General features: G+C 40.3%; 1 protein-coding gene across 3 annotated transcripts in view; it reads right to left on the reverse strand.

Moving 5' to 3' along the window:
- Nucleotides 1–9998, reverse strand: part of LOC119732425 (tumor protein 63-like) — a 45617-nt gene extending 35619 nt beyond the window's left edge. The window contains exon 1 of one of the 3 annotated variants that reach the window (XM_038205932.1): nucleotides 9857–9998. The gene's annotated coding sequence lies outside the window, so the exon portion shown is untranslated. The remainder of the gene's footprint in view (nucleotides 1–9856) is intronic. The other 2 variants (XM_038205934.1, XM_038205933.1) reach the window with 2 other exon arrangements.
- Nucleotides 9999–11164: the final 1166 nt, after the last annotated feature.

Genomic DNA, 11164 nt, shown 5'->3' on the forward strand with positions numbered 1-11164 from the left:
CTTCTATGGCCTTTAAAGCTGTCGGTTCGTTCAATCACTTTGACTTTTTCCATATTCCTAATATTTATTCTGCCTACCCGAATTTCCAACGTAATATTCGACACGAAACGTGCATGATTCCACAACACTGCTGTCGGTGTACATGATCCTTGTACTACGCGATGCGCTCAACGAAAACATGGTTGGTACCCGCATTTTTTGTATTCACATATATCACTGCGATCGGAAACCACCGATAGCTGAAATGATAGACTTGATTTCCAGGCTGAATGCTACGTGTGCTTAGCACACAACACGCCCGCACGCGGTGAAGCACGCGCGAGGCGCCGTTGTGTACTGCGTGCAAGTACGTTGGCCGCTTGTATCGCATGCAGGCTCGGCAACAACATACACAAAGACTGTTTTTAAGACTACTTTAACGAACAACGTTGTGCCATGATATGCGTGCGCCTAAATGTACTAAATCGAGGTAAAAATCAATGCATTTCCACAGTTTTTCTTCTCTTTTTCTGGTTAATTTGACGGCCGGAAAAAACTGAATTTTGTGAGATTTTTTTTAAAAACCGGAATTCCGGTTAAAACCGGAGTTTGGTTGGAAAGACATACATAGACGAGGCAAAAACTCACTGCCTTGGCTAGATGTAAACAAGCAGGTTTTTTTTTTTTTACATTTTCTCTGTAAATGTAATGCATTATGTGAATTCTATTTGTGACCAAGACCTTGGAAATATCGCTGGCAAATATGCACCTTTACCATTAGCAAGCATCTAGCTACAGGATTTCAGCTCTTAAAGGTTTAAGCAACTAACGAAGTAGGTTTTTTCTATGGTGATAATGCCATACAGGAAGGGAGATTCACCAGGTTTTTATTCTGCAGTATTATGTAGGTTATACTTCACGGGGATGTTTCAACTAGAGTACAAGTACACTATGGAGTACAAAAGTGAATACGTTACGTGCACAAAATGAGTGCGAAAGACATTAGCGCGTGATTCAGACCGCGAACCAACATGCGCGTGTACTCCATTCGTTTGCACTACACTTTCTGGTTCTAAATGATGTCACACTTCGGTACTCCATAAACTAACACGGCTCTGCAGTAATGATAACCTTACAAAACTTCTGCTGTCACCACTTTTGTGGGTTTTTTTATCCTCACAGAAAGTGAAATGAAGTGTATGTGTACAATACACATGCGGCTATCACTTAACTACCAGCACAAGTTATGGGCAATAAAACATTCTTAACCAAAAAGCATCTCTCGTAAACTTTGTTTTTAGTGGTAAGACTGTTCAACGACAAAATACTTCCTGTATGCGCGACAGCTGCCATATATGCAAATGTCAATGGTTCAATATATTTTTTTTCTGAATGAAAAACAAGTACCAACATGCAAGTGCTGCAGAGCAAATGCATCAAAAGCGATCTAATGGCGTATATAATTATTAATAGACAAGGAATGTGGCTGATGTAAGCACCATTGTTCTGGATGTGTTGGGCTGCTTTGTTATTCTGCTGGCATTCATATTTACTTGTTTGATTTGGTAGAACAGCTCACGCAATGGTACAACCTGCATACTTTGTTTCAAAGACTAAAAACCATCCTGATTCCAATATGCAACAGCAGTGTAAATAAACCAGGCAAGCCTGGACCAAGTCCTGCTAGTAAGTGCCATCCCAGTGGGTTTTTTTTTAAGAAAAAGGAAATACTGACACCGGGAGGAGAATACCGATAGAAAAAAATGTGAAGGGTAGCGTGCAATTGGTTGGCTCAGCTCCAAAGCTATAACAAACAGATGGTGAGAACAGAAGCATGGCGCTATTGAGGGTAAATTACATATCATATCGCAGGGTCACCGTTAGCCTTGACCAAGGCTATCAGCTTGTTCCCATATGAGCTTGTTCCCGCTACCGCACACCGCGCGCGCAGCAACACAATGTTGTACTATTATACCGTTAGCCCCAACGACCCTTGCGTGTGCTTTGTGTGCATGTACGTACCCCCCACACTCACTTCCGCAAACAGCCGTACAGTAAGTCGAGGCGGAAGATAGCCTTGACGCAACCGTGTATGCTGAATATGATAATTAGTACGCGCTATGGTAAATAGTCTTCTCTCATTGGATAACGGCTGACAAAAAAATGAATATTTATTAAATTGCATAATGCGACCAAAGGTTTATAAACCAGACGGCCTGTGGTAACAATAATTATTGTAAAACACCCCCTTAAAATCTTAAATAGTAGAATAATATTTATAAAGTTACACATAGTTTGGGTCGAAAATGAAATGAAAAAGGATGAAAAATTAGACCTTCAAAAAACGGCAAACGGTACAAAACCGCACGCCAGCAAAAACGATGTCACCATGCACAGAGGCCACGTTGGGGCCGTCCACTGTAGGCACCGGCCCGGCTGGCGCCATGCAGTGAGACACGCTGCGCTTTCACGTTCAGCGGCCAAAAAAGCGCTCACACTGTTGAGTATATCTACCGCTGACTTTTTTGGGGGGGGGGAGGGGGGGTATTTCTTCTAAGCTGTCAAGGGGATATGGCAAAAAATATCTCTCCTTCAGCAAACTTATTCTGTAAGACTGATTTTAACTTGTATGAACAACTTATAAGTTATTAGTCGTATGTACGACTAATATATCGACAGGGTACGACATATTTCGACAGGGTACGACTAATATCATCGACAGGGTACGACATATATGTCGACAGAGTATGACATATCAAACATATGACATAATGTCGACAGGTGCCGGTACGACATATATGTCGTGCATAAGTCGAGTCGACAGGGTACGATATATGTCACATAAGACAAAGTCGTATATAGTACGACTTAATATCTCGTGTGTACAAAATATGAATTGTAACTCGTATGTTCGACTTGTTTGTCGATTATGTCGTACATACAACATTTCTTGTGAGAACGACTTGTATCTCGTGTGATTTACATCTAGGACTTACATGTCGTACGTATGTCGTAGGTACGACATACGATTCATACGTACATGTACGCGTTAAAATACATGTGTCGTACGTATGAGATGTATGTTGCACATGGTACGAATTCAGGGAGAGTTTTTTTTTCACCATGTACCTGACAGTTTCGTATATTTCCATCCCAAAGTCAATAGCTCGTTTCTTGCAGTTAATTCATACGGGTGCTTACAGATACGAGTTAACCTGCATTCGATTAAATGGGTACGATTTGACGTGGGTCCGAGTTGACCTGTTCCCTACATTCGCTGTCAGAATAGCACGGGCAGGTAGCGGCGTGATAATGTACGCTGTTGCACCGACAAAACGTCGGCGGACTGTCTTGAACTGTCCAATTCGCAATACATTGAAAATAATATCATTTTGAACAATTGTTCACTCATATAGCGGCAATTTCATTTGTTTGTAATAAAACTGGAGAAATGGTTTAAAATGGGATTGAAATACCTGGACATACCATGGTTTGAGTGAACATACATGTACGTGGTGTATACAGTAATTTGCGGGTCATGAATATGTATGTCGCGGGTCAAAGTTTACGGGCTTTGATTGGATATCGTGTAATATATGCGCATCAGAAATTTTCGGCCGATTTCGGTCAAAACTATAAAGAAACACATAAGAATCCGCCACGGTTGCGTCAGCTATCTGCCGCCTCGACTTACTGTACGGCTGTTTGCGGAAGTGTGTGTGGGGCGTACGTACATGCGCACAAAGCACACGCAAGGGTCGTTGAGGCTAACGGTATAGTACACTAGTGATTGTGTCGCGGCGCGCGCGGTGTGCAGTAGCGGGAACAAGCTCGTATGGGAACAAGCTGATAGCCTTGGTCAAGGCTAGGTCACCATCCAAAATTCTTTTACTATATTTGTATTTCGTATATTTGTATTTTTTATCAGGATTAGGATGAACATGCAAAGTACCTAAAGTGTCTGGTATGTTTACATATTTAAAGTTTTAAAGGTATATAAATTTGCAAACATCAAAAAACAAAATTACCAAATTATTATTAAAAAAAAACATTTTTTTACTCTGAGTGAATAATAGTCTCAAGCATCCTGTGAAATCATGGCACCTGGGGTGCTGTGATTTTCAAGAAAAGTGGAATTTCAGTACCAATTTCCAACGAGGATCGGCCGATTATCGATCATGATGGAAAAACTGCCTTTTTTTCAAATACTGCCCCCAATTTACCAAATTTACAAATCGCCACGATGAACTAATTTGGGTGGGGATGGCGTAGACTGCATAAATAATACTGAACATTCAGTGGTGGTTGTTGAAAGAAACTTGACTATCACCAGAACTTGAAGAGCTGCACTTTAAGATTGTTGACGACTCTGGTACTTCACACTTTATAATTTTATAGGAACACTAAGCATTTTCACTAGCATTTCATTTACAAAGTAACAGGTGGTGGTGTCCGGAAATTGGGAGCACAGTATATTCATAATGTAGGCTACATCATGTAGCAATTGAATTCTTTTCAATTTGTGCTAAATTTATCGATGGCATTGGGCAGCAAAACACTCTTGCATCTTTTTCGTTCGAACTGTCGAAAGGAACTATACTGCATTATTTGGGATTTCATTTTTAATGCACTTACTCTTCCAACACCAATTTCCCCAAAGGTGACACTTCCAAACAAAACCTTCACTTTGACTGTTAGTACAGGATAATCTACCAGTTTCTGTAATAGCCTACTTGGGCTTATAGTTTTTATTTCGCATCACTTGCACTTGCATAATTTCTATATAGGGGTTACTGTATTTTCAAACAATATACCCATTTGACATTACTCCTCCCCAAATTTCAAACCCCAACACAAAAACGCCCTAGCCTGATCATGATCGGGTATATTAGCTTGTGTTGAATTTGATGGACAAAACTTTTTTTTAACAAAGACAAAATTATATACATCAAAAAAATAGATTTTAAATCCAAAAAAAATCTGATTTAAATATTACAAAAGAAAACATTTTTAAAAAGAAGAAAAAAAATCTTTTTGTATGATTTTGTTACACTTACCTGTTGCATGTTGAATACTAGTACATGTAGATTGTAAGCATACATGTATGTCATGTATTGTTTCCCAGGCTGTTTTGACTGATTTATTCAGCAAGCATGAACATCACATGGACCTTGAACCCTGAACATGACACATTGTTGAAAATGTGATTCACATCGAATCACACAGTAGGGTTACTTATTCAAGACCAAGACAGGACAAATGATATTACATGGTAATCCAGCAGTTACAATGAGTAACCTTGGCTTTAAAACACCATCCATTTTGTCACAAAGTACCATTTGCATTTTATAGTGACAAAACATATGATTCACATTCCCTGGCCTGACACACACAAATTAGGGGCCATTCATGAACTAAGTACTGCATGTGGCTGCATACACATACATAATCTATACTTGTTCGGTAACTGGGGGGACTACACACGAGTTGTCCCATGGTACTATGGGCACCAAAGATGCTATGGGAACTTCAGGAAGTCCCCATAACTCGGTCCTAATTTGTCTAACAACAATAAAAACTTCCCCATAACGCATCGACGGCTCTCCCACGTAGTTCCACACACATTATACACTATTGAGGGTAAAAAGATGTTATGTAGCTGCCATCAGTACCAGGTAGTGAAAAACACAAGCATTGAGAGCTAACAAACATGTACGTGCAAAACAGACATCAGGCCAATAACCCAAACCTCAACCGTTCCAACCCTATTTGTGTGGATTTTGAGTGGTCTGGCAAAACACGGCCACTGTTTAGAATTGTTTTGATAAATCTTCTTTCTTTTTTCTGGGCAATAATTCTCCGCAGGTTTTCTCCTAGTGGTGCATATTACTCTGACGTCATGATGACATCATCGGGTGTCAAATTACAATCAATCAAAGACTTTGAAAATCTTTGAAAATCAACATAAAATCAACCGTAAGAGACCTGAACTTGACTTTTTGGGAATTGGTAGAATAATCCAGGATCTTCATTTTATTTTCTGTGTGCCAAATCACGTGACCCTTCCTTCTGGTCCAAAGTGCAGTATTATTTGAAAGTGGAAAAAGATGTGAACTTACTTTTAACGACGTTAGTCTCTGGTTAAAAAAATACAAAAGACGTCATAAAATGTAAGAGCGCCCTCGGGGCGGCAGGTTGAAAAATGTTTAAATTGCAAACGAGACCTGTGTGCCAAAAAAATTGATGACGTCATCAGACTGGAGCTTTAAACCTTAAAAAAATTGCTGAAAAATCTCCCACAAGAGATATAATGCACATTTTTGCTTCAAATAGCAGTTAACATAGCTCTCAAGCTTTCTGGTAATGACGTCACGATGACGTCATCAAGTATCAGATTACAATAACCAAAGATATCTAGATTTCATCTTTGAAAATTGATATAAAATATATACGCATTCCTATTGGTCGAGAGCCTGTCACGTGGCCGGTCTTAAACGGATGATAAAGACATGACTAGCTGGTCTTAAACACCTTTCCAGTGTCACATAAAATTTGGACTCCCATGAAATCCAATTCCTTATAACGTTTCATTGGTTGAACGTTCACATTCCTTACGTATGCATGCGCAATACAACCAGTGAATCAGTATTTCATAGTCCGAAATTCACACTACACCAGCCCAGCTGCGTTTTGCGTGACATCGCGCAGTACCCGCGACGCGCACGCCAATGTCCTTATAAGGTAACGAGTTGTGGAGGGGCATTCCATATTATAGTCACAGGGGTGTTTCGTGAAACATGAAGTAAAATTGTTGAACAAAATGGTTGGCAACATCTAGTTTTTTCCCTTTTTTTGATTTTTGGACCGAAAAGATTTGGTTTTTGACCGAAAAGTCTGGATGGGAATATGAAAAGTCTGGATGGGTGATAATTACCCTCGGTTTCGCCTCGGGTAATTATCGCCCATCCAAACTCCCACCGGTCTTAAACAGAGTGTTATAATACCTCCTGAACACACATTTATTCTCTTATTCAATGTTAAATATATATATTTCCTACATTCCTACTTTTACTAAATTTCATGGTGTATGAACAAAAAGCCCCATTCTATGGCCATGCACTGGACCAAACTTTGTGCTGAAGGCTATACTTTCTGGACCGCCAAATAGTTACTGAAAGGGTGTTCTTTTTTCATGGAAAACATTCGGCCGCATACTCAGCATGCGTGATAAGTACCCATGCGACACACTTTTTCGCAAAAATTAGGACCTTCCCATGGTTGTCTTTGGTATGTCTCTTAATTTGTGACCCTCGAAGTAGCAGTTTTTCATTTCATTATGGCGGACAAAGACAAAGACAGGTTTTCAGTACTATGGCTACATCATGTACAGGCTCCGTATTTACATGCCACAAAGACCTAGACATAAACTCTGGACAGGTTTGGCTACGTCACTGTGTGTGCCAATGCAGACGTGATTTAAGTGATGCAGCCAAACCTCCTGTCCAGAGCTTACAATGTATATCTACCGGAAGCTCTTCACCGTATGCGAATATGTGGATACACGACGTAGCCATAGTAATGAAAAGCTGTCTTAGTCTATGTCCACCATATTGAAACAGGTCTGCATAACAGACACATGGTTTTAATTATTTATTTTGCAAAATGAATTACGTATACATATTTAACCATTACAATTTCACAGTAACCCTACCTTCCTTAACCCTTACCCTACTTGACCCTCCAATGCATGCCAATATGTGCCTCAAGAAAATCTCCTATGTTTTTTGCATGGCCCTCCAATATCTGCCATGTCATTTCAAGGGTAACTGGACAGGCATTCCAATACATGCCACAGAGAACAATGAGAGTCCTCTGATAACAAAGTGAGTGCCCCCAGCTGGTCAGTATCAGGCACCCTCCAGGGCCTCCAACTCCTGCCAATTGGAGCCTTCACTGCTACATAGAAGTATCCTCCAATAAACTGCAGCTGGAGGGCATTGGCATAACCAACTGACATGCAGTAAACTACCCTCAGAGAGTAAGGGTTAATCCTCCAAAATGCTCTTTGCAAAACGGAGGATTTTGCAGGATTGAGGCTACATCATGCCAAAAGTGTGTGGATGATTTCGGAGGATGCACTGTGTCAATGTCTTAGGCAGGACCGTGCATAAATTTAGGCCTAGATTATACTTGAAATCCTCCGCACTGCTCCAGGATGTCACTGGCTCTGCCTCAACATATGGACAGTGACTGCTTGAGGATTTTGCAGGATTGAGGCAAAGGTCACCCTTCAGACCACATTCAAGAAATAATGCAGGATTTTGGAGGATTGAGGCTGTATGTAGCCCAATAAATGTGGCCAATTTACTGGACTACCTCCGTAAATAAAGGCCATACGTCCACCATGTACAAAAACATGTCGAACTTTGTCAAATTTTGATTTTCACATTCAGGCTTAGTTTGTAGTTTATTTTTGCTTTAGAAGCATACTCACCCTCTTTATAGGCTAATCAGAAAGTGCTGCTTTTTTTTGTCTATTTTTCGTGAAATTTCATGTTTAAATTTTGATACGCAAACATTTCACGAAAAATAGACATCTGAAAAAGGCAGCACTTTCTGATTAGCCTATAAAGAGGGTGAGTATGCTTCTAAAGCAAAAATAAACTACAAACTAAGCTTAAATGTGAAAATCAAATTTTGACAAAGTTCGACATGTTTTTGTACATGGTGGAAGTGCGGCCTTTATTTACGGAGGTAGTCCAGTAAATTGGCCACATTTATGGGGCTAAGGCTGTATGCTATTTTTACATGGAAACAGTGGGAGGATTTTGCAGGACTGAGGTTACATCCTAGCAAGACTCCTAGCAAAAATGCCTAGGAAGTTACGGTTAAATATCTTGACATAATTTTGAAGTAAACATTATAGTCTCTCACTGGTAAATGGTATCATTCATTATATTTATTCATTTATAATTCACATTTTTCAGTCACATACAGATTCATAGCACTCTTTAAATCATTTAATTATTAATTGAACCACCAATCTATTGAAAAAAATGCTAATGTGTTCGTTTTGAAATCAATGCATTCTCGCACCAGATGCACAATTAAGAAGAGACCGACCACACAATGCTTTATCAACTTCCTGTATTCCTGCACAGCTAAACAGGCCGCGCCGACACCAACTAATTCTACTGGCCAACACGAAGGTCACCTAACAAACCGCAAAAATGACAAGGGAGAAAAACAACAACAGGGAGACACTAGTCACGCTAGTCATGTAGGAGGCCCAACACAACAATGTAGAGCACCCACATGGACAAATTCAACATCAACAAAGACAGCTGAAACATCAAAGCTTTAACTAAATTCCCAAAGAAAAATCGAGCTGATTGAAACTTAATACTTGTAAAACGACAAACAACCATGTGTGTTAACTCATAGTACTACCGCCCCACGCTATCTCGGGGAATCCCGGATTTTGGGTGACGTGGAACCTATTTCTTCTACGTCCAAAACAACCACCACAACACAGTTGTCAGTTTGCAATTTGTCCAGTTTACAAGCTTAAAACTTTAAAACTGAAGTGCATACTATGATGTTCACCTCATATAGCTTCTGTATGAGGGAATAAGTTTGAACATTCGGAGTGAAACAGAGGTAAAACATGTAAACGTCGAGTAAACGTTGGTCCTCTTGGACACATAACCCGCACCACTTCTCGCGCTCGATAGCCGGTAGCCCGGCGTAGGGGACTTAAGTTCAGAGATAATAAATTTGAGCCTCGTCAAACAAGATCAAAAGCTGTGCATTAAACATTTATGAAACATTTCATGTTTCTCAAATATTTCACTTAGTTATGTTCAAAGATCCTTACCCAAAACCAAGCTACTGGAGGTAAAAATGTTGTTTTAGATGAGCACTGCAACATGAGCCATGCCTTCTCGCGGTTCTATCGCCCAAAACAAACCACGAGGTTTTCGGAATGTTTGGGTCTCATGCGCTACGTCAAGGTGCTCATGAATAAACATCTAATTAGCATAATTGCTACAATATTCAGTTTCTGAACTATTTGCAAAACTGAAAGTGAGATTTTCGTTATGAAATATCCAAAGATAACTATTAAAAATATGAATTAATTGGATATATATATCGAATAGTCACATAATCTGATCATTTTTATCGTTTAAATATATTGCACTATTTGTTTGTCGCGGATGATTAAAGAGATCCTGTGCCATGCCGCGGTTGTGTACGCCGGTCGTGGGCGGTACTGCGTACACGTACAGGCCCGTACGCACTCTACGTACGGACACGTACAGTACTAAACTATATAGTACGTGTACATGTACATGCAATGTGCATTATTTATGTTCACGTAAATTAGAAAGTGGAGCTGTGAGATACCCCACCGTAAGGATTCCAGGATGGTTCGCGTCAATAATAAAAGGAGACGAACCTGTGTTCACAGGAACGGAGTGCCAATCTCTTTTTCGAAGCTGGGGGGGGGGGGGGCACACCTCCTCTACAGTGAATCATTTCCTTCCTATTTAACACCTGGGTTGAGAGGCGTAATTGAGGTAAAACGCCTTGGGCACAACACGCCTTGGCCACGGTGGGACTCGAACCCACATTCTCACGATTATGAATCCCATGATTTCTACCGCTAGACCACACGTAGTCTGAGTATCACCCGTTATCCACGGAGCCATCTCCTGTCTAAGCATTCGCCGTGGTCTATTACATAGACTAGACCACACGTGCCCCCAAATCCGATTTTTTTTTTTTTTTTTTTAATAAGGGCTGAGGATGCGTGAATAATAAGGGCTGAGGATGCGCGAGTCTCGTTTTCACCTTTTTGGCTCTTTTCATACCTTACCAATATAATAATGGGCCTACTTGGTGGTCACAGACTCTCTCAAGTTGGCCAGGTTCAGGGTCGACACGAAACTCGTCTTATCTTGTAAATCCAGGGTTGGCGATTTTTTTTTTGAGCCAAGAGGATTACGGACCTCTCCACCGCCCGCGCGCGGCGGCTTTACAACAAGTACCACCGTGGTCGCTCTTGAAATTTGTATAGTAATTTTATTCCATAACTAAACGGGAGGGGGTTGTTTTGTTCGTTATTTTATTCAAAAGTAAATAACTTGTGTTTTGCTAGAAAATAGCAATTATTATTTTTTCC

Source organism: Patiria miniata, unplaced genomic scaffold, assembly GCF_015706575.1.
Source record: "Patiria miniata isolate m_02_andy unplaced genomic scaffold, ASM1570657v1 HiC_scaffold_24, whole genome shotgun sequence".
NCBI classification, from domain to species: domain Eukaryota; kingdom Metazoa; phylum Echinodermata; class Asteroidea; order Valvatida; family Asterinidae; genus Patiria; species Patiria miniata.